Here is a 27,948-nt window from a genome sequence, read left to right as displayed (position 1 = left end):
CAAAAATAAAATTCATAAAAATTGCAATAGCTTTTCATCTACCTTCCAGTCCATAACAAAAATAGGATTTTAGTAGGTTTCAAGATAGTTTCCCCAAAATGCTAGTTTTAAAATAATCAATTAAAAGAAAAAGGCATTGCCCATTCTTTGTATGCAGTAAGCAATGTTTGATTTATAATTTAAATATCTCAGCAATTCTTGGTTCATAATATGACTTCATTGTCTCAATGAAAATAATGTCTGCCATAGTTACAGATATAACAAAGGCATATGCTATTGATTCTTTTAGCAAGTTACTCTTTCTTAACCGTTTGAGTCTTGATTTATACTTGAAAATAATGTCTGCCATAGTTACAGATATAACAAAGGCATATGCTATTGATTCTTTTAGCAAGTTACTCTTTCTTAACTGTCTGAGTCTTGATTTATATACAAAGGGTCTTCGTATATAAAATGACATGCTCCTAAAAATGGACTTCTCTTCTGTCTTCAGAAGCAGAACCACGTCTCTATAGATTTTGTGGGAATGTATGTTGTTTGTTCCTGAACCTCTGGACCCTGTTCTCCCAGTTCCAGGTCCAACCACCCTTCTGACTCTTTTAGATATTGTTATTCATATGACACTGACTTCCCAATCTTTATCTCAATTCCACTTTTCTTGAATTGCAGTTATTTTTTTTTATGAATAGAAATCCCTGCCTAAGCAATCAAGTTCAAGGTAAAATGAAACTCATAATCCACCCCCCTCAATGTATTTCTCTGTAGAAGACTTATAAGAACTCACATAGCCATCAGAATCTTCCTTAATTCCTTTCTTCCCTTCTCTCGCCATAGCTAATAAAAAAAAAAATTCAGTGTCCTTCTCTCGGTCATGTGTGGACAGGCCATCTCTTCATTGTGCAGTTGTAGTAACTTCTTCACTCATTCCCTGCCTCTGTGCTAATATCACTGATTTTTCTCAAACCCAGCTCTCCTCCTATGGTGGCTTTGAATTCTCTAGTGCCTTCCCTTTGCCTGATGGGTGAAATTTCAACTTCTCAGCCTGTCCTATGGGCACCTTGCAGTGTGGCTCCAACCTGCCTTTTTCCAGCCCCTTGCTTAGTAACTTCTATTCCCTCTTCACCCCAACTTCCAAAACCACATCAGTATTTAAAAGAAATCCACACATTGTCACAGCCGATCCCATTCCATGCTCCCATCTTTGAGCATCTCTTCACCATTCAGGGGTCAGCTTTAGATGTAATTTTTGCCCTGATGCCTTCCTGTAATCCATTTTTTTTTTATATTCCCATGGCATGGCATAAACTTAAATATATTTCCTTTTACATTTTTATTAACATTTTACAGGAAGCTTTAGAGCCTATTGCTTTTCAAAAAGCATAAGCTTTTGAGTCAGATAAACCCTGGGCTCAAAGCCTGATTTTGCCATGAACTAACTATGAAACCAAGTTATTTGACTTCTCTGAATCTAATTTTCCTCATCCAGAAAGTGGGGCTTCTAATAGTATCTTTCTTCAAGGGTTGTCATAGTTACTGGAGATAAACTAAATAAAGCACTTGGCACATTGAATTAAGCACTTTGCCCAGCACGTTTGTCGTGATGTGGTCATTTTTGTCTTTCCTTCAACATCAAGAGTTCCAATAACTGGTCCTCAATAGAAGCCCAAGATATGCTCAGAAAGGAGATAGCAAGTTGGTGAACTCCCATGTGAATGCTGGGTAGTCCCAAAGATTAAAGTAAAAACTTTCCTGAGACATGATGCTGTTTGGGGTATTAGAATACTGAAAGGACAGGATATTTTAAAATTGGTTAAGAGTGGAATTTAATAATCCCTAAATATATCCTCTCCTGAAATATGGGAAATTCAGGTTGTATTATTTATGGTCAATCATTCTCTTTTTTATTCAGCAGAGCATGAGAAATATTTGGTCAGAGAGATGGGGCCAATGCCATCCTTTCGCTGTGAGCATTGCTCTTCAGCATTAATTTGATTATCACTGATATTAACTGCTGTTCACATTGCCATGTTTAGCATGCCATAAATTGTCAAATTGTACAACTCCGTACGTTTGGGGGAAGGTAATTATTAAAGGATGTCATTCTGTTATTTCCAACTCATTTGCTTGATTTTGCCATGTACCACAAACTATTATATAACCCTCTGTCAGTAAAAACTCTGTAACCTTCAGATTATAAATCAGATTATCAACATAAAAAACATTCTGATTTGCTTAATGCATTTATAGATTTGCTTAATGCATTTATAGATCTTGCCAAGAATCGTGGGTGATAAGAAAGACTCAGAGCTGGGTGTGGTGGTACACACCTGTAAGCCCAACTACCTGAGAGGCTGAGGCAGGAAGATTGTAATTTCAAGGCTAGCCTCAGCAACTTAGTAAAACCCTATCTCAAATAAATTTTTTTTTAAAAAAGAAGAAGAATGAAAAAAAAAAGTCTCAAGATGTAGCTCAGTGAGAGTGCTTGTTTAACATGTACAAGGCCATAGATTCAATCCCTAGTACTGGGGAGGGGGGCGGGAACCCTTTTGAACTAAGAAAAAAATCCACCAAATATACCAAGAAAATTATTGAAAACAAGATACAGTTCATTTCCTTATATGCTCTTTAGGTTGATAAGTGTGGTAATTTTCTGGGAGACATTGGAATGTTCATTGCATTAGCATAACATACAGTTTGGGTGTTCTACTTGGGCACCAGTGACTTGGTAAGGTATGTGGAAAGTGACATCCTAAAGCAGCTGCCAGTTCCAGTTCTGTAGTCCCCCTCTGAAGATGAACCTCCTGGTTTGGCAGTGCCGTTGTTAGGCCAAGCATGTTTGTCCCAACCCTCTGAATTCATGATGAACAGAATTGAAACACTGATCCAGATACGTATTTGGTTGGAATATGTGATGGGAGATAAGTCCAGATTAATCGAGACTGCTCCTACTTTTCTTTGTGTGAAAGGTAAAGGTCATTTTCCGGTCAATAGTGGTGTCCAAGGACATGGATTCTGGAGCCAGCCTATGTGAGTTTAAATCTGACCTTATCACTTTCTAGTTGCATGAATGCAACTTCATTTGTTTGTTGGGGCTCAGTTTCCTCATCAGTAGAATGGAATAATTAAGTACCTACCACAAAATGATGTAGTGAAGATTGTGATTATGTGTTTGTGAAACTACACAGCAGGTCCTGGAGCAGAGTGAGAAAGGTGAGTTTCCGTGCCCTTTCAGGATGAGTCAGCCACAGCTTCACTTAACCCCAGAACAACAGGGGACTGTCCTCAGCCCTTGCCTTTAGAGATTGCCAGTTGTGTTTTTCAGTTACCCACCAAAGATCACCACCTGGTTTTCTTTTTCTATAACATGTCTGTAACAGTTCATTCTTCCATTGCCCCCAACCTGCTCTAAAGGTTCTCCTTTCCCATATAATCATTCTTAAAGTCTTCCTGCTTTAGCATTCTGGCCTGCCTGCTATTCTTCAGACGCCTGAAGCGCATCTCTGCAGGGTCCTTGCATTTGATCTTGACTTTGCATAGCCACACGTAGCTTGGAGGCTCCCCCATTTGGATTTCTACTCCAGTATTCTCTCTTCAGAGGCCTTTCCTGACTTACTTCTCTATTATACACTCCACCGCCTACACTTTTGAAAATTTCTTTATAGCATTTATCATTATCTGACAGCATATAGTATGTTGTTCACTTACAGACTATTTTTAGCAGAAAATAAGCAGAACAACACTAGTATTTCCTTAGCTATTTTAATTAGTCATTGTTACTGGGAAAAACTGGTGTGTGGGTCCAGTTTTTTTTTTTTTTCCTGTTTTCCAAGATAGCCAAAAATCCAGATTTAATATGAAACCTAAATATTGGCAACTAGTTCCCCTTTTTTTTGTTGTTGTTGTTGTTGTTGTTTTTTAGAGAATTTTTTAATATTTATTTTGTAGCTTTTGGTGGACACAACATCTTTGTTCGTATGTGGTGCTGAGGATCGAACCCGGGCCGCATGCACGCCAGGCGAGCACGCTACCCCTTGAGCCACATCCCCAGCCCCACTAGTTCACTTTTTAATGAACATTGTCTAAGCTGGATTTGACGCACGGTCCACCAGCTGTTATCTTTTCTTCTTGAAAGCAGACTTTTTCACTTTTCTCTGTTTAACGAAAATAGAAAGTATTCTATAGACTAAGGAAAGTTGATTAGGGCTAAGTGTGTGTGTGTGTGCACGCGCGCGCTAAAATATATGTGTGAATATATGCACACACTTCTGAGCTAAGAATCTTAGCCTTTTGGGATAGTGGTGGTGGTTGTTGTTGATCTCTTGTATAGTCTGGATTTTAATCCTTTGTTAATTTTTATATGTAATAAATACGACCTATCAATTTTGTCTACTGTAGGCACATCTGACAGTACATTCCTTTGACTTAAAAAAAAATGTTTACGAAATCTTCCTCCTCCCAAGCTATTGAGGATATTTCCACCAGTTATTTCTGTTATCTCCAGTTATCATAGGTTGAGCATCCCTAATACAAAAATTCAAATACTGAACTTCCTGAACATTGGTGTTCAAAAATTTTTAAGTTTCAGAGCATTTCAGATTTCGACATTTCAGAGTGTAGATGCTCAACTGGTAAAGTCTATGTAAATATTACAAAATCTGAAAAAATAAAAATGAAAATACTTCTGGTCCCAAGCATTTCAATAAAGGGGTACTCAGCCTGTACTTCTAATCTAACAGCTGTGGCATTTAGGGGTTGACCTTTATATGGTAGTGAGATATGGATCCGACATAGTCTCCCTGTGATGAACTGGGTTTTACAGTACCATCTCCTTAATAAACCATCTAATTTCACACTAATTTGTGTTGTTAACCTCTCTTATGTCACAATTTGCCACATATGTAAGGATCTGCTTTGGGACCTTGGTTTCATTTCTAAAACAGCAGATAGACTTGGGCATCCTAGGTAGAAGTCTCCAGAAAGCACAGATACCAGAAATCCTTAGACACCTGCTTGAAAGCGGAAAGGACCTTTAAATACAGTCTTCTTCGTGTTCTCATCTTCACGTGAAGAATCTGAATTAATTACCCCAGGCTGCCTTTCCTTGCCAGGGTTAGAGCAGGTAGGTTTTCAACCTCACATTCTATTCCTACCTGTCATGGTGGGTGGGTTTCTAGTTAACTTTTTTTCTTTTTTTGAACCTTGTTTATGAGTAACTCTTCTGTTATTCAGGCTATTTGTTTGTTTGTGTTTTTTTTTTTAACTATTGGCTGTGGATGTTTTATATTTTTCTCTCCTTCCTTCCAATAAGTAAGGTGGTTTTCTAGGAAACTGGAAATCAAGTCAGGCGAGAGAGAAATGGTGACGAGAGTATCCTCTTAATGCTCCATATTTTAATGTGTCCCCTCAAATCAGTCTTTCCTATATGCAGTGCCAGGGTGTTTTCTCTGTGAGAACTTCACACTTGGACCATCTGTCTCTCCCCTGCCTCATATCTGTTTGAGTGGACAGAAAAAAAAATTACGTGAAACAGAAAGAATGAATGACTTTTGGGGTGTTTTGTGAAACAATTCAACACTTGGTACTTATTTCTGCATTTTCTTCCTAAGTGGGGACCAAGCCTTACTTGCTCTAATACATATTATCTTGTTTGGCTTAGATGCCATTTAGGTTTATAAATGTGTTGATTCATGAAGAACTTTAATGAAAACAGCATCCTGAAGCAGAAAGTCAGAGATGAGAAGGAAGGGGCCTTGGTGGTGTTCCATTGCTATTTGGGTGAGGAGAGAAGGCAGTCAGCCAGCCAGTCTGGTCTGGATGGTGTGTTCTGAGGTCACCGGCCTCTCAGCAGTGCACGACAAAGGATGCTTTCTTCCACAATTCCAGAGTAAAGTGTGACCAAAGCAACCTCACCCAGGGCAGTCTCTGCTTGTGTCTAGGAACCCTGAGCTGAGCTGACCTTATCCTCCACCTCATTCCTGCCTGAGAGCTTGGAGGTCCTGACCACCATCAACAAGGAGTGAGGCCCTTGGAAATGTAGCACAAGGATGGAGTTTTCCAGATCCTTATCTTCAAAACCGTGCAACTGTGTGAATGTGTAGCCAGGCCTTTGGGGAGAGCGACTGTGAGATGGGAAGATAATCTGCTTAGCCTTTCCCCAGGCTGAGGAACTTTGGCTGAGGACATGCTCTTTAGTCTCCTCTGTGCTGGGACCTGCTTCTGAAATGGTAGCTGTCATTTAGAAGCAATTTGAAGTCCTTCGATGAAATAATAATGCATGGCATTTATGAGTAGAAAAAAAATTTTTTTTTAACTAAGAGGTTCTGAGACCATCTGGGCCTTGTAATGTGTTAATCTTCATCTTCTCACTCAGTCTCCTACCTCTTTTTAAAATTTCCACGGTAAAAATGGGCAAATTGACTCAACACATCTATCAAACAACCTTCCTGTTTAGTCAGTGGGTTGGCTAAGTATATCTAAGAGTCAAGTAGCTTCTAGAGTTGATGCGGGGTTTTCATGCTTCTGTAATGAGGAACATACATCAAATGTTGTTTAAAAAATGATTAATAAGAATAAGCTGTTTTTCTTTGGTCCACATTTCATAAAATCTGTCTCAAAACTGATAACAGAATTTTCCTCCCCACCAAAGCCTCACAGAATTCTAGAGGACGGCTATTTTCATTTGTAAAGAGTATTTCTTTGTCCTTTTGTAAAATGGGAAACTGTTCCTGGTTATGGATTGAAGAGGTTTTCAAACACTCGTCCGTCTGATGTGAAGGCACGTTCTCTTTCACTAAGCAATGTGCCCTTCTGTCACAGAGGTTAGAGATGAGAAATTATTGAAATCACATGAATGGGCCTTCCTGTGCTGTGTCGATGGCACAGGCCGAGTGTCTCTGGCTTCTGTTGGACACATTGACACTCAGTGTGTTTCCACAAGCACTTTGAGAACAAATCAATACCTTAGACAGTAATACATTTTAGAAAGAGACTTCTCACATAAAGCAATGCAGGTTACATCTTAAGAATTTGATTGGCTTAAAATAATCAAATAATTTGTGCCAGGGCACCCTGCTCTCTGACAAGAGACAAGTCATTGCCACCTGAGTGCTAAGCTTGGCTCTTGTAAGGAGAAAACACTGTGTTTGAGGATACACGCCCCTGCCCCAGTACTTTTTAAATCTATACCTGCCTTTTTCCATTTTTGGCTCTTGAGAGGACCACTTCCATAATTACACCTTTAAATGTACATAGAACACAAAAAGCAGAATTCTATAAAGGTCCTGTATCAGGTAAACCGAGCTGATACAGTTCTACTCGTATTTTTATTGGATGCAAATGTCTTTTCAAGAAAATCTTCCTATTTGTGGGCTTTTCCATATTACACTTCATCCTAACAATGAAGACAATAAGTTTTTTATTTTCTTTAAGATGCATCTCAGGATGTAAGAAGTGTCATCAACAGATCATTAACGATAGACACCTAAAGAATTTGAGATTGTGGGTTATTTGATGTGGGAAAAGAAATGAGAAATTAGAGAAGTTAAAGACATTGCCAAATTGATATTCTTAGTGAAGTGTGTGTGTGTGTGTGTGTATGTGTGTATGTGTATAGTTATGTAGAACACATATTTGTGTCCTTAACTCTAATAATATATATGTACTCTCTCTCACACACACAAGCATTTAAATTACAGGGATTAGAGCTATCAGTTGAGCTACTACTGATTTAATTTTCCAACTGGTAATGCAAGTGAAGAATTCAAAGTGGGAGTTTTTGTTATATTTTTAATGGCAAAGGAAGAATTAGATATGCTAATTAGCCAGAGAGTGGCCTTTACGTTTGTTTAAGGAAAAGGAATTAAAGTGCCAATAAATAGTGGACAGCAATGTATATTTGGAGGAAAAGCACGGTAATCATTTATAATGCAAGCATCTATGTTGGCCTGGGAAGTTTGGAGAGCAATAAATGATTGAAAGACAAAGCTATAGCAAGTATAAATAAGTCATGATGGGAGAAAGAGTTTGGAAACTGAATCATCATAAGGAAACACATTGCCTGTCCACACGTGTCTCATATCCAAAGCTCGTGTTCAAACTTTATTGTCCTACAATCAGTATTTGGAAAGCCATTGAACCAGGGGAAAGTAACTTTTAATTCCTCAGAAAAATCAGCATTTTCTTTTTTTAAAATGTAGATGACTTCAGCGTTCCTTCTATCCTAGAGGCCATGGTGATTCTTGCCAAGGTAATAAAGCACTTGCTTTATGATTCTTTGGAAGTGTTTCTGAAAGGAAAATCAAGATTGTTTTATTCACTGTTAAAATGGCCTTTCTAGGTGTTTTAAATTCATCGAGGATACCATCAGCAGCATCATCGTTACTGTTAACATAATTATCATCACCACTAGATGGTGCATGGGGAATTGGGGGCCCTGAATGTTATAGAATTCATTCTCCTGTCTGCTATCACTAATTGGCTGTTAGGGGAATTTAGAAATATATCAGAGGGTGGAGGAAGGGGGATGGTAACATTTGGTGGACTCTTCTTGATTAAAATTATCCTGAAGAGAGGGTAGTGGAGATAGGCATAGCATAAGAGGAGGTCTTCCACATTCACATCTTTAAATATACATGGAATGTTAAAGTCGATTTTATAAATATCCACTTTTGGAAGCAAATATTCCTTAAATCAGAATCTGAAAAGGCCTCTGGTGTTCTGATGGAGCTGGGTTCTTCAAAATCCCTTATTAAACATGACAATCTGCCTTAACCTGGGTCCCCAGCAGGTCTGCATGTGCAAAGTTGCCTGAATTGAAGCCCTGGCTAGAGTCCTGGCCTGTCCCTACGGTGCAGCTGACCCAGAAACATCAGAAACAAAATCAAGCTTCTTGATTTGACAGGTGTCATCTTCTAGGACCATCACTTCCTGATTTCTTCTTTCTTCCAGTGATTTTGATAGACTTCAGGAAGTCTCTGCTGTCAGAAAATGTGCTGGCTTTTAGCCTCATGTATGATACCTCGTGTCTGACTTCCTCTAGGTTGAAAACCTAAGTGGAAGGAATTATGACTGGTTGTATTAAAGTAGTAATTGGGCAAAAACAGCTCATACATCTGTTTCTGAGAAATTCACTTTGATTATTATGTCCCTCCCTATTTCTCCTTCTGCTTTATGTTTTTTAAAATGTGCTATAATAGTTCATGTAAGGATTTGCCATTTCTCCTTTGTCTTTCTAATCCTAATGCCTAACAAAGGGCCTGGTACACAGAACATATTGAAAGTGAAACAGTCAAGGAAATGAAAGCAAGAGTGAACATGATCTTTTGAACATGATCTTTTACAAGACCTTTTACAAGAATAATTTGAAGACTGAAATAATTGATTGATATCCATATACATAATAGGTAATAGTGTTGATGTAAAAATATCAGGATAGAGCAAAGGCACAGAGTGTTAATGAGTGAAACTGATAGTATCAGGAAATATCTAGCATGGTGAAGAGAACTTGGTGCCTTGGGATGCTGTGTCAGTCTTCTGATTAGACAAAATTGGGATATGAACTGCTTTTTCTGTGAGGTTGAGTGAGTAGAAGAACAGTGGTGAATTTTTGAGAAGACAAAGTTCTTTTTAAGTATCTAATTGCAATGGGCTAGCAAAGGCCTATTCTCTCTTTTAAAGTATTTTTTTATTGTAGTTGGACACAATACCTTTATTTTATTTATTTTTACATGGTGCTGAGGATTGAACCCAGGGCCTCGAATGTGCTAGGCGAGCACTCTACCACTGTGCCACAACCCCAGCCCCAAAGGGGCCTGTTCTTTTGACTTGAGAATATTAGGTGTATCCTAAGGTCTTTAACCTCACAAAGACGTTTCTATTTTGAAAAGACTGAGACTTATCTAAACACCCACAGCAAAAAATGCATTTACTTTTGGGCTCTTATTAGCCAAAACATGTAACAAACACATCGAATCCAAATGACACACCTAGAGAATAAAATGGGCCCCATGAAAACATGTTGAGATCTAATTGTGGCAAAATGTGTAATATATGGTTTAATCAGGTGACTACCTGGGGGTCAGTGAAGTGGAACAATTTGGTGGACACATATAACTCAGAAATGTCCAGCTTCATTTTAATTAGTAACATTAATTCAGACATGGAAGTCTCATATCTGTGGCTTTCTAATGGATTAAAAGTGGGTATATGCTCTTCAGGTTTTAACATCCAGCCCAACAACTGCATAGACTCCAAAGCTATATACACTTGATAAATTTGTGTTGGTTTGTTGAAAAGGGGACAGGGAAGGACATATGGGTTATAAAGAAGCCTTGCTCCCTCTTATGTGGAAAAGAGAGGGCTTGCTTGTAGGGGAGCTGCGTGTGAGAGTCATGGGGATCCATTATCCATATCTGCTGAAGGGCTGTCAGATATGGAGTAAATTTAGAGACCTACTTGTCCCTTTAACTATTCATCACTGTTGATTGGCTCCGGTGGCAGGCAGCAGTATTTTTAGAGAAGCGAATGATATGGAATTTCTTCATGTACAGAACATTAGCTGATCCCATTACTCAAAGCTACTCAAAAAGTCATAGCTGACACTTGACGGAGCTGCAGAGGAAAAACAATAGACCGAAGAAACAAAATACTGAAATATGTGATGGAAATACAGGTAGATTCAACTTACTCATCACCACTATTAATCCAGTTTGATACTGTTCCGGTTTGCCCGTGGTAATAAAAATATAATTTTCATAGGAATCGATTTCATGCATGTCTCTTTGCCCTATCGTAGAGTGAAAAATTGGCTGATTTTTCACATCTTGTACCACCTTCCTTTGAAATATATCTGACATTTGTGCTTTGACAATTGGTATATGAAGACGAAGCATGAAGTACTTTTTTTCTCTGTAGCAGCTAGCAAGGTCCTATCTCAGTTTTCAAATGATAAATGCAGGAAAACAGCAAATAATTTTTAAATGGCCATAATCCTGTTGAGTGGTATTAGTAATTTCTATGACCAAATCCTTCTTACTTAATACTATAAATGAATGTATTTGAATTGCTATTTTATTTTTAGTGGTAGATGGACACAATACCTTTGTATTTATTTTTATGCAGTGCTGAGGATTGAACCCAGAGCCTCACCCATGTGAGGCAAGCGCTGTACCACTGAACTACAACCCCAGCCCTTGAATTGCTTTTTTATAGGAATTTTAGACTACAGAAATGAACAGAGCATCCTTTAGAAGATCAAAAGATCACTTTTGGTAAATGGCGAGGTCTTATTTCAAGTAGATCCTCTCTAGCACTCTTGGCTTTGACTTTGTGTTTGAAATCTAGTGATCATTCAGATATGGGGAGTGTGAGACTAACCAAAAACTCACAGAAATCCAGAGTCCTAGCTCTGTGGCTGGGTAAGATGACCACTTTGGCTGAATAAATGTCTTTTCTTGGCCAATACATGTGACTGCTTGCTATAACCCACAGTTGTTTTCCAGGCTGTGGAGCAAGAGTGATTGGTGAGTCTGGGGCAGTAGGTTGGATGTCCAGTGTGGTCCCTTTGCTTTTTAAAATCAGTGAGGGAAGAGATCCTGTGCTCCTCCTTACCATCAGGATCAGTCCAAAGAACCTTTTAAGAAAACATCAGTGAGGGGACGTGTATCTTTGAAAAATTCTTCAGTTAGTTGTTTCTCAGTGGGAGAAGTACAGTCAGCATCATAACAGAATAAGTTATTCACGTAACCAACACACTTACAGCACTTACTGTATGGCAGATGTTACTCTGAATTCTTTACAGATATTAACTCCTTATATCTACATGGTAGTCATGCAGTGTAAATTCTGTCATTTTAAAGATAAAAACACATAGTTGAATCACTTGCCCAGGTTCACACGGCTACTAATGCCCGTACTGGATTTGGAGGCATCTGGCTTTAGCACGCATGCTCAAGCCACCACTCAAGCCACCATGCTGCTTCTGAGTGACACAAAGCAACAATTTGTAAATCACACTGACAAGCAGTGGTAAAATGTCCCTCTCACCTAAAATTTTCAGCCCTCTCCATTGTATCTCTCTAGTCCCATAATCTTTAATTGAGGTCTTTGAGAGGTTTTGTTGAATACCAAGTGCGTTGGACTTTAGAAGAACTGGCTTTGAACTGTGACATTTATTAGCTGTGTGACTTTGGAAGAGTTACCTTTCTGAGTCATTTTCTTTTAAATGGGCATAACTGCATAAAGCCTATTGAAATCACCAAAGTCAAAATGCTCTAGAAACTGAAAAGTGCTGTGGAAATTGGTGAGGTGTCAGAGAGACCAGTGGTTCTCCAGTGACAAGAATGCCCCCCCCAGGGCCTGTCCACCGCCCGCCCCCCCAACCTTGTGGCTTTCCTGCCTTCTCTGCAGCCAACCAGAGACCACTCCTACAGACCTGGGCCTAACTAGGAGTTAAGCATACATGTGGCCTCTTACACCATTTGTTTTCCTACTTAGTATTCGTGATGAAAACAAAATCCACTTACATGACGATATCATGACATGAACATGATCCTTGTTCACATTCAAAGGGAGCAATGGAGTTTGTATTCCAGGTGATAAATAACACATTTCCCCAAGTATTTTTAAAGTGTATGACTCTCCAGAGAGGGTACCTTTGCATGACTCTGCCACTGACCCTGAGCCACGTGATACTGAACTTCTAAAGTGTCAGGCTTAGGTTGAATGGTATTCATCTGAGCTTCTGGTTCTGATCTTGTAAAAGCTAACTCATGCATGCACAACATGATAGACCATGTCACGCCTCACAGCCTTTTTCTGTGCTCTTCTTTTATACATTTTTTATAAGGCAGAATGTATTCAAAGCCTTCTGCCTCCAAAGGCATTTTACTCTAATGGTTGTGTAGAAGTGTTGATCCTCTACTTCTGTGTTTTTGGAAAACAAAAGGGTAATCAGAAGCAATTTAATTTGCTCTACAAATAGTAATTAAAAGCTATTTTTTAAGTTTTGCAAAAGTATAAGCATGTCTATGAATTAAATAAGGCCCTTTATCAAGCCTGATTTGCACAGCAAAGGTGATAGATAGGTTGTAGTAGTGCCAAGGCTGAGGGCTCCTTACTCATCATGTGATAAATTAAGTTCATTTAAATGTGTTTACTCTTAATCCCTGTTCTTTATAGTACTAATCCAAAATCCAGCATACTATTTTTAAGATATTGGCCTGCACCAGATTCTTATTTTTATTTTAAGTGGCATGCCTCTAAACCATATTCTTATCTTTTGTTTCCAAAATTTTGAGTAAAAATACTCAGATATGTCACTTTTGTTTTTTAAAAAATTAGTAAGTAGTTCTTAATGTCCCCAGTTGGCAGAGGAAAAAAAAATCTGAGGAACAGCAGCCTCAGATTTATGCATAAGATTATAGCTAGTTAACAGAAAAAAGCTAAAGTTAGTAACCTTCAGTTTCTTGGCCGTGGATTTTTCCCTACCTATTCAACAGCCTCTCGTTTGGATGTCCAAGAGAAATGTTAAACCAGATAAATGTCTTCGCTCATTCCGCACAAGGATGAGAGAATCAAAAGCCTGTAATGTTATTTTACAGCTCGGGAGTCGCTTTTCATGTCCTTGAATCATTTGAGCAGGAGACAAGGAGGTGGGCAAACCCTAGTTCTATTTTGGTCCTGACCAATGACTGGCCATATGACCTTTCACAAGTCACTTAACTCCTCTGTCATTCTCTATGAAATGAGGATGGAGGAGCCCTGCTCCCCTGCCTGTCTCAGACAGTGACTTCATCAGGAAAGGTGAGTGGAGATGCTCAGACAGATTGGCCTGCTTAAGGCACTTTCCCAGGCCACCATCTGATTGGCCAGATGCATGCATGCGGCTGAAACTAGATGAGGACTAATGATCGTCCAACAAGAAGTTGCACCAGAAAAGCAGTGTCACCTGACCTTTGTCTCTTTCAGTCTCCCTCAAGATGTGATGGTCCAGATGTGTGATTTTTTTTTCACCCCTTAAACATTTGGTTTCTTGAATAAATTTGAACAGACTAATTGAAGAGTTTGCTGAAATAGAGCAATGAATTAAGTCGGTGACATTCAGTACATATGCTTTCTGAAAGTCAGATTTGACTTACTTATAATCCTTTTTCTTAAGGAATAGTAGATGTCAACCAGCCACCTCAGAAGAAGCTGGGGAATTTCTTACAATTCAGGATAGCAGACCTAATTTCTGATTAAAAACGTGAGTAGCACTCTTTCCATGGACGACCTTTTCATGGTGTTTTTAAATAAATATTTTAAAGAGAAAAAATTGTATTACAGTAGCATAGCCCACCCACTAATAAGTTATTCCATCAATTCCAGGACAAATGTCTTGTTCAAAGTGTCATTTTTGTACTACAAATCTTTAGTTCCTTTTTATTAACAAAGGTGCTTTTTAAATTTTACATTTAAAAATCTTTTATAAATTATTTTTAAGATCCAAAATTTCCCCCCAAATGGATAAAGAATACATGAAAGAAGAAATGGAGCACAAACATATACACAAAAAACTCACCCTACAATGACCACAGGGGATTAGAAGACTATAAGAGTTGAGAGATGGATATTTCTAGGTTCAAATCTTTACTTCCACTACTTACTTGGCCATTAAGAGTTCTCCTCTTCCTCTTTGTTTACTAAGGTGTTATTTGTATATACTAGGATTCTCCATTTTATTTGTGCAGTTTGGTGAATTTTGATAATTATATATAATTATGCATCCTCCACCATAAGCCGTGCTTTGTGTATTCACTTTCCAGCAGTTAATTTTCCTCTCTTTAAGGCAGGTCCAGTGCTACTTCTGCAGATACTAGAAGAGGTTCATTTGTGCCATAAAATGTTCTTTGAGCACCTCTTGTGTGTCAGACATGTTTGACAGGTGCAGGGGATACTTATCCATCTTTAAGGAGTTTGTGCACCAGGAAGTACAGGTGTTTGCTAACAAAGGGGTGCATATTTAGCTACTAATATACGCATTGGCAAAGAAAAGGATACCCTACTTATTAGTACCAAGGAGCAAATATTCTTTGGACAGTTGTAAGATTGCCCACATTTTTAAGGCTTCTTCCCCCAAGAAGCAAAATAAAAAGCTCTGCTGATTTTTGCTCCATGTTCCAACAGGTTTTCATTTCAGCTGTTTTCTGTCATTGGTGGGCAGCAAAAAATTTACCAAGAGAATATCAGACTTCCATCATATTATTTAGAGACATGCCCGACCACATCATCTTTGAAATTGAAATTCTGGCAGAAACCAGACATCTCCAAAGACTCACCTGGAAGTCCCAGTTTCCGCTCTGGGAGCCCTATTGCTCTTCAAAAATTTTTCAGATCAGAAAGGCGACATATGGCTGGGAAACTCTGCAAGAGCCTTTGCTCTCACCTCGCTGTATCTGGGGGGGCTCTTGATTTGTTCTCTACCTTGCCTGTCCCTCCGCATCCTTTATAACCCTTCCGTGCTGTGGCTGGTTGGGGCCCTTGATTTCCTAGATTACTACTTGGAACCAGAAAAGGGCCATAGTAAGACCTATAGAAGCACTAGAGGCAGCGCCGAGGCTCTTACAAACACTTCCTGGGTGCTCCTGCCTGGAGCTTGCAGTCCTTGAAGGGCAGAATTACTGCAGGTGCAGCTTGAGCAGCGCTCAGATTGGCCTCTCAAATCAACAGCTTTTCAGTGCGTCCATTTGCAGAGGCTCCGAGAGCTTGCAGGTAGGTGTGCTGCCTGCAAATGAGCTCAGTGTCTATAGTTTCTGTTACTTAGGCCCCAGGCATGTTTCTGCCGGGGACAGAAACCACTAACTTGGACTTGCATCTGGCCTGAGAAGTTTATAGGTCTATATGATTGGACTTTTCAACTATGTGCTGTTTTGCAAATTTAGAAATAATAAAATTCCCGCCAATTTCCAGGCAGAGAAAACCAATTTCTTCCTTGATGGGTCCAATTACATGGTTGATATAAAATTTTAAGACCGATCTTAGTGTTTTCTGAGGCTAGCCACTCTCTGTGGGCTTGTGAATAAAGAGCACATATAAGATGTTAGAGTATTTGTAGGTTTGGACTATTTGCATGAAAGGAATTAGGGACATTCTTCTAATGTGGAACAATTAAGCAGCATTTTCTAATTTGTGGTACTCTTCTGGCCTCCTTCCCTCTTGTCTGCTGTCCCTGCCCCGCCTTCTGTCTTGGTTTTTCTCTTCTTATCTCAACAGATATTTGTGGTCCTGACACATGTTGGGCACCATATTACACTCAGGATAAAATGATGGACAGAAACAGAAGGGGTCCATGCTCTTTGGGAGCTTATGGTCCAATAGAGGTGCAATTTTGTGATTATAATCACAAAAATACACACGAATTATAAATTCTCATTCATGCAATGGAGAAAACTTGCCTTTTGAGGCTAAAGTCTTTCCTTGCTGTCTTTTGAGTTTTCATTTGTGGTAAATGGTTTTGCCACATGTCTCCTTAATGAAGGTTGCCTCAGCTGCACTTCTTGCAGACACTATCTTTAGGGAGGTCTTACTCTGAATATACAGAGCCCTGCATGCTGAGAGAAAAGCTCTGGTGATCAGGGAGAGTGGAGACGGTAAAAATGCCTTTAATGGAGGAAACTTACTCAGGGACAGGCTCAGTACAGACTGATGAGCGCACTTTATCTTGTCTACATTTGCCAGATAACTGGGTAACTAGAATAATGGCAAAACATGAGTCCATCTTAAGGGATCTGGAATAGTCCAGATCCAGGTAAGTTACTCTAATTAAGGCATCCCTGGCAACTGCCTTGATTTCTGTCCTGCCTCCTGTTGTATTTTCAAGAAGCCACTGAATGAAACATTGTTAAAATGCAGAGCACTATTCAGCATTTGGAGCTGTGTTCTTTGAAAATGGATCTCTGCTGCAAGGCCTTGACTGTATCCCTGGATCCTTTGTGAATGTGACATCCTGTCATTCCCAATACCGTGCAGAGACCTTGCTTTTCAGCCTAACTCTCAGTTCCCCTTTCTTTTCCAAGAAATGTGACAACCATTAGAAAGGTCTAAACCTCTTACAATCAGTTTAGTAACCAAGGACATCTGCTTTACGTAGACGGAGAGAAATAAAGAAGGTTTCCATGATGTTCAGAAATCATCCAAGTCAGAAAATATAATGGTAAAGCCAGTGGACTGTTTCACTGGTTTCCAACCAACTGTACCCTTCAAGCAGTGACTACAGAAAGCCACTGTTTCCTTAATCCAAAATGTGTTTCCAGAAAGTTGTCCTTATATGACTAGTGTTCCAAGACAATTCCTAAATTGATAAATTATAGGCAGGATTTGAGCCCTCTTTTCTTTTCCTTCACTGGGGTGATGGCCAGCATCTCTTTGAGTGGGTTGTTCTTCCTGCTGAGGAGGGTGTAAGCCACCTGAAAAATTAAAGTCTAAAATAATTATTTAGTTAAGAACATAAGACAAGGATTCTGAAATATATTTCCAAAGTGGAGCCTCTGATAGGTTTAGTCCACATGGGTGCTGGCACTAGACAAAGAAAAGATGTCTCCTGTGGTTTATTTAAGGGTGTTTATCAAAGGCAGGGATAAGGTTTCAAGAGTGGAGTCTTGCTTTGTGATATCTTGCAGTCAGCAGGTTGATTGGCATCTTGGCAGGTCACATTCATCTCGGGTGCTGTGTGGGACATGTCAGAGCAGGATAGAAACTCACACTGTCCCTGGGCAATTGACAGAGAAAGTGTCCACTGGTCATTCCCAGACACAAGCTGTTTCTATCCACTAGGCTTCAATGCGTGGTGACCCACATGCAACCCATGGAATCCTCGTGACAGTTCCTCTTAGATTTAGTCTTTAAAACTAAAGGAAATGGCTCTTTAAAACAAAGTCATGTCTCATGGCACATCTTTAGAGTCTCATTTAAATATATCAAGTATTTATTGACTAAAAATGTTTAATCTCCAGGAAACTTGAAATTCTAGGCAAAACCAAAATTATTTTAGAGTTTATAAATTTCTGCTGTTAAGGTTAATAGCTGATCTATAGGAGTATGTCAGGACACCAGGTCCCAGGAGAGGTGGGGACAAGGGACCATGGGAAGCTTCCTGAAGGAGTAGGGAGAGCATGTGTTCTAAGATGTGATGTTGTTACATCAGGAATCAGGTTTTTATAGTTCTGAATATCAGTTGTGTCTTAGTCTGATTTCTGCTGATAGAATACTACCTACTGGGTGATTTATCAAGGGGGAAGTTCTAGAGGCTGGAAAGTCCAAGACTGTGATGCTGGCATCTGATGAGGGCCATTGTGCTGCTACAACTTGGTAGAGTGGTGAAGCATATGCATGGGAGATGGGAAAACAGGGCCTTTTAATGACAAGGCCACGCACTCCTGCAGCAATGGCATTAACCCTATCATGAGGGTATATCTAGGACCCGATTCAGCCCTTAGGATCCACCTCTTGATACTCTTGCATTGGGAATTAAGTTTCACCCTGAGTTTTAGAAGGAGCATTTAAACCATAGTAGTCTCTCAAGTGTCAGGAAAAAAAGAAGAAAAATAAGGACAGATAAACGTGGTCCCTGGAGTTTCCCAGTCTTTCCCCCATCTCCTAGCTCCCCAATTGGCAGATCCAAGCAGTTATACCTGTGAGGGGAGGGGTATTTTCAACAACCAGAAAGATTCATGGTCTCTGAAGGGTCCCTTGTTTACAAGGACATTCTAAAAGGTACGTGACATAGGCACCTTCTGTGGCCACAGACCGCAGCCTTCATGAATCATGCTTTCTAGCTTCAAACCTTTTCTGATTATCCCTTTGCAGTGATCATTTTTGACACTGTTCCATTCCTTTCCTTTAGCCACTATAAAATCCATCCTGCATCAGACACGAAAAAGGAGTTAAGAGTAATGGGCCCAAGGAAACGGCTGCCTCTGCTCTGATGCCGTGCACAGCGTTGTGCGGAGAGCCCAAGCCTGACAGGTCGTGATGGGTGGTGAAGATCTAGTGTTTGGTGATAATACTTTGTCACATCCATAAGTCCCTGTATGGAGCACTGTGTTGGGGCAGTTCCTTAAGAGTATGGTCCGGTCCTTTGCAGGAAGGAAGCAGCCTCTGCTGTTGCACAGCACAGAGCCGTTGCTCTCCAGTGCCCAGCACAGTGAGATCTCCACCTGCTGGCTAAGTCTCAAGACAAGGAGAGTCTTACAAAGCTAATAAGTGCAGAAGCAGCAAGACCCGCGTCTTTCCCGCTATCTTCTCACTCACTCTCAGTACCAGAAGAGTAGACGGTTGTTTGCATACATGCCCTTAATATCGTTCTGCTTATTGCTCTTGATGACTTTCCTGTGAAATGAGATTACTTTCAACTGTTCTTATGTCCGTTCAAGTAGAGGATAGTATCACTTGGCTTCTTTATACCTAACAAAGATGGAAATGGGGGTGGGATAAAGGTTGCTCCATTCAAAATAACTTGTCATACAAATAGGCATGTAATCCATTTCACATTTTTCATATCTACCAGAAACCGATTTAGCACTTAAAAATGTGACATTGGACAGCAGTCTTTGAAAGTTTCCAAAAATTAGTGACCAGATGTGTCAGGCGAATAGGAAGCTTAACAGAGCATTGGTAATTCATTTATTCATTCATTTGTCCCACTTGTATCTATTGAGTGCCGGCTGTATACATAAGTTCTGGGTATACAGGGGTACATGCAACACTCATGATCCGTGGTCTTATGGAACTTATAGTCTATAATATGAAACTTCAAAAGATGCTTGAAAATGGAAAATCCCTTTTGATACGTGTTCATAAATTCTTCTAATTACTTTCAATAGCTTGTGGATAACATATTTCACTGTAATTCTCATTATTTTTAAGAGCAGGATTGTTTCTTACTAGTCAAGATGAGGGAGAGAAACACTCACTGAAATTCTTTCTTAGAGCAACACGTAGATCTGAAATAGGCAGAATTTTCCCCTTATGGTGTGACAGTGTTTTACTAGTTACTTCAATCTACATGACTTCCTTTCTAATGGGAACCACTTAACTGGACCATTAAGTATGATGGTTTCAGGTTCAACAGGCTCTCTTTTGAAATTGACCTGATCAGTGGTAGAAATAGCCAAGAACTTAAGATAAATACAGTGTGAGGACCTCTGGGCTCCAGCCGAGAGCCTATCATTACACGGCAGGTGCCACACAAACCCTGCTCTGGGCACTCTCACACCCAAGCTCAGGGAGGGAAAGAATGGGCATCTCTCTTGGTGGCTGTAAAATTAATTTCCTTGGACATAAATCTAAGCTTGTGTGAGCCAGGAGTCAGGATTATTCAATGACCTTTGTTAGTTGTAACGTGGCCATCAGGGAGAAGGCCCTGAGTAGGATACATCGATAAAGAGATCAAGTAGGAGATGGATAATTGTGGCAAAAAAAAAAAAAATGAAGATTTTACAAAAGCAACCCAGTGGCTTGGAGAGAATAACTCCACCTTCACAACTAAATTTTGAAAATACTCCTCCCATGAGGGACCATGCCCCTCCCTTGGCTCCCTTTTAAGATGAACCGATGATCTATTACCTAATAACTTGCTTTCTTCATTTTAAGTTCCCCCCAAATGGCCCAGTGGTCTAGAGTCAATGCTGTTAAAGTCGTGATGGTCACATTAGTCACACTGCTGTCACCTCTCAGTTTGGCTCCCCAGCTCTTTACTTTGTCACTACAGCCTTAAATCCCTGCTGCCCCCATTAAAGTGTCTGCTTGTCTCCTAAAGCTCATTTATACGGTTTGTTTTTGATGTCTTCCTTGGCAACTTAATTTATACGTCTGCCATTTTTCAAACAGAGTAATACTCTGCGCTTCTCTAAATTTCCTGTTTTTTAAAATCTCAGCCTTTGGGTTCGTGTGGCTTGAACCAATGTAAACCATTCATCTTATTCCTCTGTCAACACACTTCTAATTTTCAGTATATTTCCTCAAATTTTCTCTCCATCACTCAGGGGAAAAGATCTTTCTGTTCCTTTGACATAAAATATTAAATTCTGAAACTATGGTGGCTTGAGCTACTCTACACCTCCTTTGAGTACCCATCCAAATCGTTCTGTCTGGAGAACAGTGACCAGCTAAGGACCACTCAATTATAATGACTAGTATCAGAAGAGAGCAGCATCTGTACCTCTCCTTGGTGTCTAATTGTTTAATCTATTTTTTTTAATCTTCCATCATCTCTTGCAGCTTTTTCTTTAATAACCAAGGAATCGTGAATCCTGATGGAATTGTATGCCACCTCTATATCTGTTAAGCATTTCATTTTCCCTCACATATGTGTATTCTTATGCTTTTAGATGTCCCAGATGGACTAGTATGCCTACATACTACAAAGAAGACTGTAATACTGAACAAACTAGGAGTAAGGGAGGAGCTCCACAATCTCCAGAAAATTTCAAGACAGCATTATACATCCATGTACACATACATATGTGTGTGTTTATTTACAACTTTCTCAAAATAGAAATTTCACCTTTTCAACACTCTTCTAAAAAGGCAGACATTGTCAACGTGTGTTTTAAAAATGCCTTTCTCTTGGTTAACTCTAGTTGTGGCCAATTAGTGTTATTCACAGAGCTGTGTCCAGAGCGATGCTATTGATATCCAAATGTGTTAGAGAATAGAATAAAGCAGTTATATCTGTGGGTGACGAGTGGACTCTTCAGGAATTGGTTAATTTCATAATGCGCACGTTTAGTAGCTTCATTTCCTACTGCCCTGCAATAATCTGAGCACTTACGTCATGTTTTATTACGTGTCGTGGGGAACATGCTTGTTTTTCAGTCATTCATATTTTCAGGCAGTCATTCCTCCAGGCATTAGCTTTATGCCCATTTTATTACAGCTCAGAATTTTCCTAATGCTAAACAACTAGAGACAAAATATCTCACAAGTTTGCTGAGGAGGGAGGAGCTGGTATCTACCATGTTGGCACAGGCTGCCCCTCCTCATGCCCAGGGTAGAAGTTTCATTTATTTAACCTAATGTCCCAAACCACCTCATTCTTCTTTTAAAACATTTACCACTCTCCCCTTCATGTTAGAAGTATCGTGAGAAGAAGTGTGTGTGTGTGTGTGTAATACACATTTGTATTAACGACCCTCTGTTCTGAAGTATAAATGTTTTTCATATTTCTAACCAGATCAGATATTTTTGAGAGCATAGTCTGTTTATTTTTTGTTTCCCGTAACACCTCTGGCATAATCTCTTAAAAAATATATATGCTAAAGCAGTAGTTGTTGGATGGATGAATATTACCGAAACCTAACCCATTATTCACTAACTGTCAACCTTCTTTTTCTACTCTGCCTTTTCACTCTCAGTTTATACACAGCTTGATGCTGGAACTTTTTACTACAGTTTATGCACAACCAGATGTAGAGAAAGGTGATCCATCCAGTGTTAGAATTATGAGGAGCCCCCAGAAGTGGATTTCAGTGCATTTGCTTATTAACCAAGCAATACTCATTAGAGCATCCAAGATGAATTCAGCTGTTGTTGCTTAGAGGTTGTAGTTTTTTATCCAAAATATACTGTGGAATTACTTGCGTCAAATTCTGCAGACCCACTGAAGACACTTCAAAATAAGACAGCTGCAAAGTTGAATATTTGGCCTCTTCAAAACACTTAGCAGGATAGTAATTGAGTTGGGGATGGGATGGGATGCCCTTACAAGCCTAACAACATGGAGGCGGTTTCAGAGATCACTGTGCCCTGAAACATATGTCACAAGGAAGCTAGTTCTCTTGTGCTTAGTTTCATGGAAACTAAAATGCAAGAGGACCCCAGGGTTCCTTAAGGTCATTGTGTTTTGAGTAACAAGAGAAAAGATGTCATGGTTTTTTTGTAGGACTTTGCTGCCCACTTTTAAGCTCTGGGGTTTATCATTCTTATTGAGAAAAGGTTCAGGTTAGCTGTTGTGGTTGCCCTGAACTTAATTTACCTGTTGTGAAAGCTGGCTTTGACCCCAGTCACTTTTCTTCATTCAGGGGGTCCAAAGATACTAAACAGTAACCACCACAGAATCTCTCATGATTTATTCATCAAAGGCTACCTTCTCTACAAAAGTCTATATGCTGTATTATTATGGATCCAGGAAGCTGGCTGATGTATCTTCAGCTATGTTGTGGTAGCAGCCTCTGGAGGGTACGATCACGAATAAGCTGTAAGGAATTACCAGTTATACATGGGCTATACTTTGCAGCTAGTAATAAGTTGTCCTTGGTGATTTTTTTTTTTGAAGGGAAAGAGAGCATTCTATGGTGAACGAGAGATCATTAAAGGGTTGGCCACAGACCTAGTTCTGCAGCTGCTTAGACACAAAAGCCAGCACTCATGAACGATAGCTCTTAACGAAAGACTTGGGTTTCTGCTAATTCATAGAGAAAACTCATAGTAGATTTTGAGTAATGTTTTGAATGGAAATTGAGTTTTAAATCTTGTATTTGTGGGTAAAACTCTAGTATCAAAAAGTGGAGGACTCGAGTCTTCGAACCTTTTAGCAGAAGGTTCACTTTGTATCTGTGTACATGCCCAGCCTGGCTCTCCTCAGGTTACCCAGTTGTCATCCAGGTCACTTTATTTCTTCCTCTGCTTTGTTTTTAAGTATTTCACTTCCAGTTAAATGTCCACCATTGTGTAATCAAGATGAGAACAAGGAAGAGAAAATAAACATGGCTTGATGTTATTTCTCGCTAAACCTCTAATATTTGAATGAACTTCTGGGTAGCTATTAAGTATTTAATTCTCCATTTATACCAGTTTTTACAAGTTGTTACTGTTACACTTTTAGGATGGAAAATCCTAAAGAGGGTAGAATATCAAGGTGTATTAATCAGTTTCTCTTCACTGTGACCAAGATAACTGGCACAAATAACTAAGAGGAGAAAAGAATTATTTGGGCTCATGACTTCAGTCCATGATTAGTGGGCTCCATTGCTCTTGGCCTAAGACGAGGTAGAACATTGTGGGAAAAGGGTGTAGTGGAGGAAAAGTGCTCATAATGGGTGGAAAGCAGCAAGAGAAAGGGCCAGGGAGAGAGAGAGTCCCCAAGGGCACACCCCCCAGTGACCAACTTCCTCCATGTTCCACATGCCTGCAGATTCCACCTCCTCCCAGTAGTCGATTCAAATTATTAATCCACCAAATGGATTAATCCACTGATGAGGTTACAGTCCTCAAACCTCAGTCACTTCCCACAAGCCCCACTTCTAAACATTGCCACACTGGGGACCAACTTTGTGGGGACATTTCAAATCTAAACCATAACACAGGGGAAGGAAATACAGACATACTTCTATCACAAAGAAAGAAAACCAGCCTAAGATGTAGCCACGGAAGGAAAGTATGCCACCTTCACAATTCCACGTTTGCAACACGTGAGCCAGGAAGCTAGAGCCCTAGAAATCATACTCCAGGGACTGTCGAGGGACTGTGTGTGAAACAATGACAGGGCCCAATGAAATTGTCTTTGTGTTATAAATTTTCAATTGTAGAAAGTTACAGCTCATTCAAGACCTAATATCCATAATGCAGTCTGACAGCAGCAAAATCACTCCACTGGCAAAAGACTTAAATGAAAAGCAATGCTAAATGCCTTCCTAGGAGAAAAAAATGACACAGTGTTATCTAATCATACGTCCAAAGGGTGTCATAGGGAACAGAAGAACAGGGCCACCAAATGGACCCCTAGGCTTTTGTTAACCATGCATCCAAAATATCAGCCATTTGTGCGATGCAATTTGCTCTGTTTGGGCACCAGCAAAAGTATCTCAGCCTCCATATAGGGTAAATAAAGTTTGGGAATAATCTAGGAGGCAGTGCTGATGGTTATCTGTGTCCAAAGATACAGCAATATGTAAGGGGATGGCAGAAAAGTCAGGTCAACTGTCTCGAAAACCCATTAATAGTGCTGCTGTTCTTGATTAGATTGTCAAGATCTTAAAGAAGGCAGTTGGGCTTCAGCTGTGCTCTGCTCTAGGATTCCAGCAATCTTCCCATTAAAGTGCGAAAGCAGGAAATGTACAAGAAGAAGAAAGAAGAACACATCTGATTTCTCCTAAACAGATCTCTGAGGGAAAAAAGGAGCCATCAAGTAGAAGGGTCCTAAAATAGCAGAATTTTAGAGCCTTAAATTGACACAGGTCAAGAACCTAGATTTCTTCTTAAAATTCTTTAAACAATTAGAATCTTGAAAGTTAGAACTGTGAAGCAACTCACCGTCCATTGTAATCTGATCCCACCCCCATGGAAATATTGGGTTTTCTGATCCAAGGGATTATGTTTTGGGGCAGAGAATAACAACAAAAATATAAGTTGGTTTTTTTTTTTTAATGTTGTTTGTGGGATTGGGGGTTTTGTTTATTGTTTTTTACATTTCACAGTTTAAAGGCCTCTGCAATGGTACTGCAATTAATGGTGGTAGTAACAGTAATGATAGTTGTAAAGGAGTTTTGGGTGTTCAAAATGTGGAATATGCTAACGTAGGAACAAAAGCATAAACATAACACTTAGAAGACAAAGGGAAATAACGTTCATGAGCCCTAATCTGGCACATTTATATCATTTAATTCAACACTCACTACAATCCAGTGAGTTTTATTAACACCGCTTTGCAGATGAAATCTGAGTCTCCAAATGATCCAGCAGCTTCCTGCTTGGGACCACTCCCAGCCTGTGCCCTTGTAGCCTTTGCCCGACTTCCTGGCCTGCGCTCTGCCAGGCTTTCATCCCTGGAGTAAAAAATGATTCCTTAGAACTGAACCTGCAGAGGTCTTTGAAATCTTCACGGAATGCTCTCTCCTCCGCAGCAGGTGTTAAGCAAAGGTGGACGGACTCAGTACTCTGTGAATGATTTTTGTTGTGTTTCTGTTGCCTTTCTTCTGTCACAGAGAGTTCTTTGTATTTTGGGTTAGAACTTTATGTACCTTTCAGTGACTGTAAATGATGAGCCTAGAGACACTTGCATGCATTATACTAGGTTTATCATGAACTCTCCTTTAAAGAGCAGTGAGGACCACTCTTGCCTGCCCCCATCCCTTCTGTGCCTGAGCATTCTGGTCTGCCAGTGAAGAGTCGACCCGCTGCAGAGAGAGGGGTTACCCTCTGGCTTTCCTGTGAGTCTCCAGTTGCTGTGTAGAGTGCTGAGTCTGAATCCTGCCTTCTTTGTAGTAAAACCATATGGTGGGTGTGTTGCGAGGCCCTCTGAAGGCATGAGTGACGGAGAGCAGACCGTCATGGTTGCCTCAAATAGTTCATGCCATTGAGGGTTTTGGATATCTTCAGGAATGCTTTAAATATAGCTAGGTCTTGCCTAATGGAAGCTCTGGAGCTTTGGAATGGTTGACTGTTACATTCTCCCAAGCCATCTGTTTTTTTTTTTTTCTTTCAGTATTTAAATTCTTTTGGGTAAGTATGTCTTCCATGCTAGGGTATTTCCATGAAGGCAGGGACCCAGTACCTGTCCTCATTACCATCACAGGTACCTGGGGCAGTGTGCCTGTGACTGTATGGACCTTTAACAAGGGCCTGCTGAGGGGCTGTGAATGAATGAATTGGTTGGGTGGAGCATGAAGGAGGCAGTGGGAGAATAGCAAGAATGCAGAGAACTGCCAGGCACAGTGGCACACGCCTGTAATTCTAGCAACTTGGGAGGATCAAGGCCAGCCTCAACAATTTAATGAAACAGTCTCAGAATAAAGAGGACTGGGGATGTGGCTCAGTAGTAAAGCACCTCTGGGATCATCAATCCCAGTACGAGAGAGAGAGAGAGAGAGAGAGAGAGAGAGAGAGGGAGAGAGAGGGAGAGAGAGAGAGAGAGGGAGGGAGGGAGGGAGGGAGGGAGGGAGGGAGGGAGGGAGGGAGGGAAGCTGCCCTAGACCCTCCTGGTTGGAGGAGGCAGGAAGCCTGATAGATTTGAGAGGGACGTGTTTCTATACTTTAAACTGAAATAGTTTCTTTTGGAATAATTGAACTGGCTTGAGGGAACATCACCCAGTCACAGTGGCTAGCTTCAACATTGTTTGAAGTCTTAGGTCCTTCTGTTGTCCTCAAATGCCAGTTTCTGCAGCTTCAGATCCTTAAAGGTCAGCCTTGTAGATGGGTGTTTTTATATTGACTGCTGCTTCAAGAGCCTGAGGGACCCCACTAGGGACAAGGTGACTCTTTTGGTCTCGATTTGCTACATTTTTCCTCCTGAGAAATCACTGACATTGTACCAGCATAAGGTGGTGTGACACTAGTTTATGTCCTCTCCATTTCGTTTAAGTTCTCTGACAACTTAAAATACTACCTAAGGTTTCTCCAGCACTGCCATTGATGTCTCAGAACTTGTTTCAAGATAACTTATATTCAACCTCTGTGTTAACCTGCACACCTCTGTTTAGCAATTCCTCCCCTCCCTGACACGTCTTTTTTTTCATATGTGGCATGAAATAGTGGAGGTCAGAGGCACAGACCAAGTGCAGGTCTTGTGCATTATGTTTCTTTTATTTCACCAAAAAAAAAAAAAAAGTGAACTCTCATTAGGAAAAATGCATTTTTTTCTTATTTGATTCAGTTTTAGTTCAAAGCTTAAGTAAACAGATTATCTACAAATGAATTTCATCAGCACTTACGAAATCTGCTGTAAGATGGACTGTTGCCTTTCTAAGAAATATTCTAAACAGCCATAGTTGTTTGTGCTTCTTGCTCAAGAGACAATAGCAACCTGAGGTCGGAGAGTGAGAGGTTCTCTTAGCTGCTCTCTGTCTGGTACTGCATCTTCCCTTTACACATTCATCGTTACTTCTCCCCTGAATGCCAATCAGATGGCATAGGCTGCCTTAGCTGAAGAACTGTTCTAAAAGTCCTAATAGTAAGAGATATGGTAGCATTTACCAAAGT

At 40.1% G+C, this 27,948-nt stretch overlaps 1 protein-coding gene across 25 annotated transcripts in view; it reads left to right on the top strand.

Annotated features, from left to right (window-relative positions):
* Nucleotides 1-27,948, top strand: part of Celf2 (CUGBP Elav-like family member 2) — an 808,061-nt gene that overhangs the window by 586,330 nt on the left and 193,783 nt on the right. The window contains exon 1 of one of the 25 annotated variants that reach the window (XM_058578643.1): nt 8,970-10,669. The exons of the other annotated variants lie outside the window; for them this stretch is intronic. The gene's annotated coding sequence lies outside the window, so the exon portion shown is untranslated. Of the gene's footprint in view, nt 1-8,969; nt 10,670-27,948 lie in introns of those variants that run through there. 25 annotated transcript variants of the gene reach the window in all.

The sequence above is a fragment of the Marmota monax genome, unplaced genomic scaffold (genome assembly GCF_021218885.2).
Source record: "Marmota monax isolate L192 unplaced genomic scaffold, Marmota_monax_Labrador192_F-V1.1 WCK01_AAM20220418_F8-fsc00072, whole genome shotgun sequence".
Taxonomy (NCBI): domain Eukaryota; kingdom Metazoa; phylum Chordata; class Mammalia; order Rodentia; family Sciuridae; genus Marmota; species Marmota monax.
Note: the sequence above shows the minus strand (reverse complement) of the source record. Positions and strands in the feature narration are given on the sequence as shown.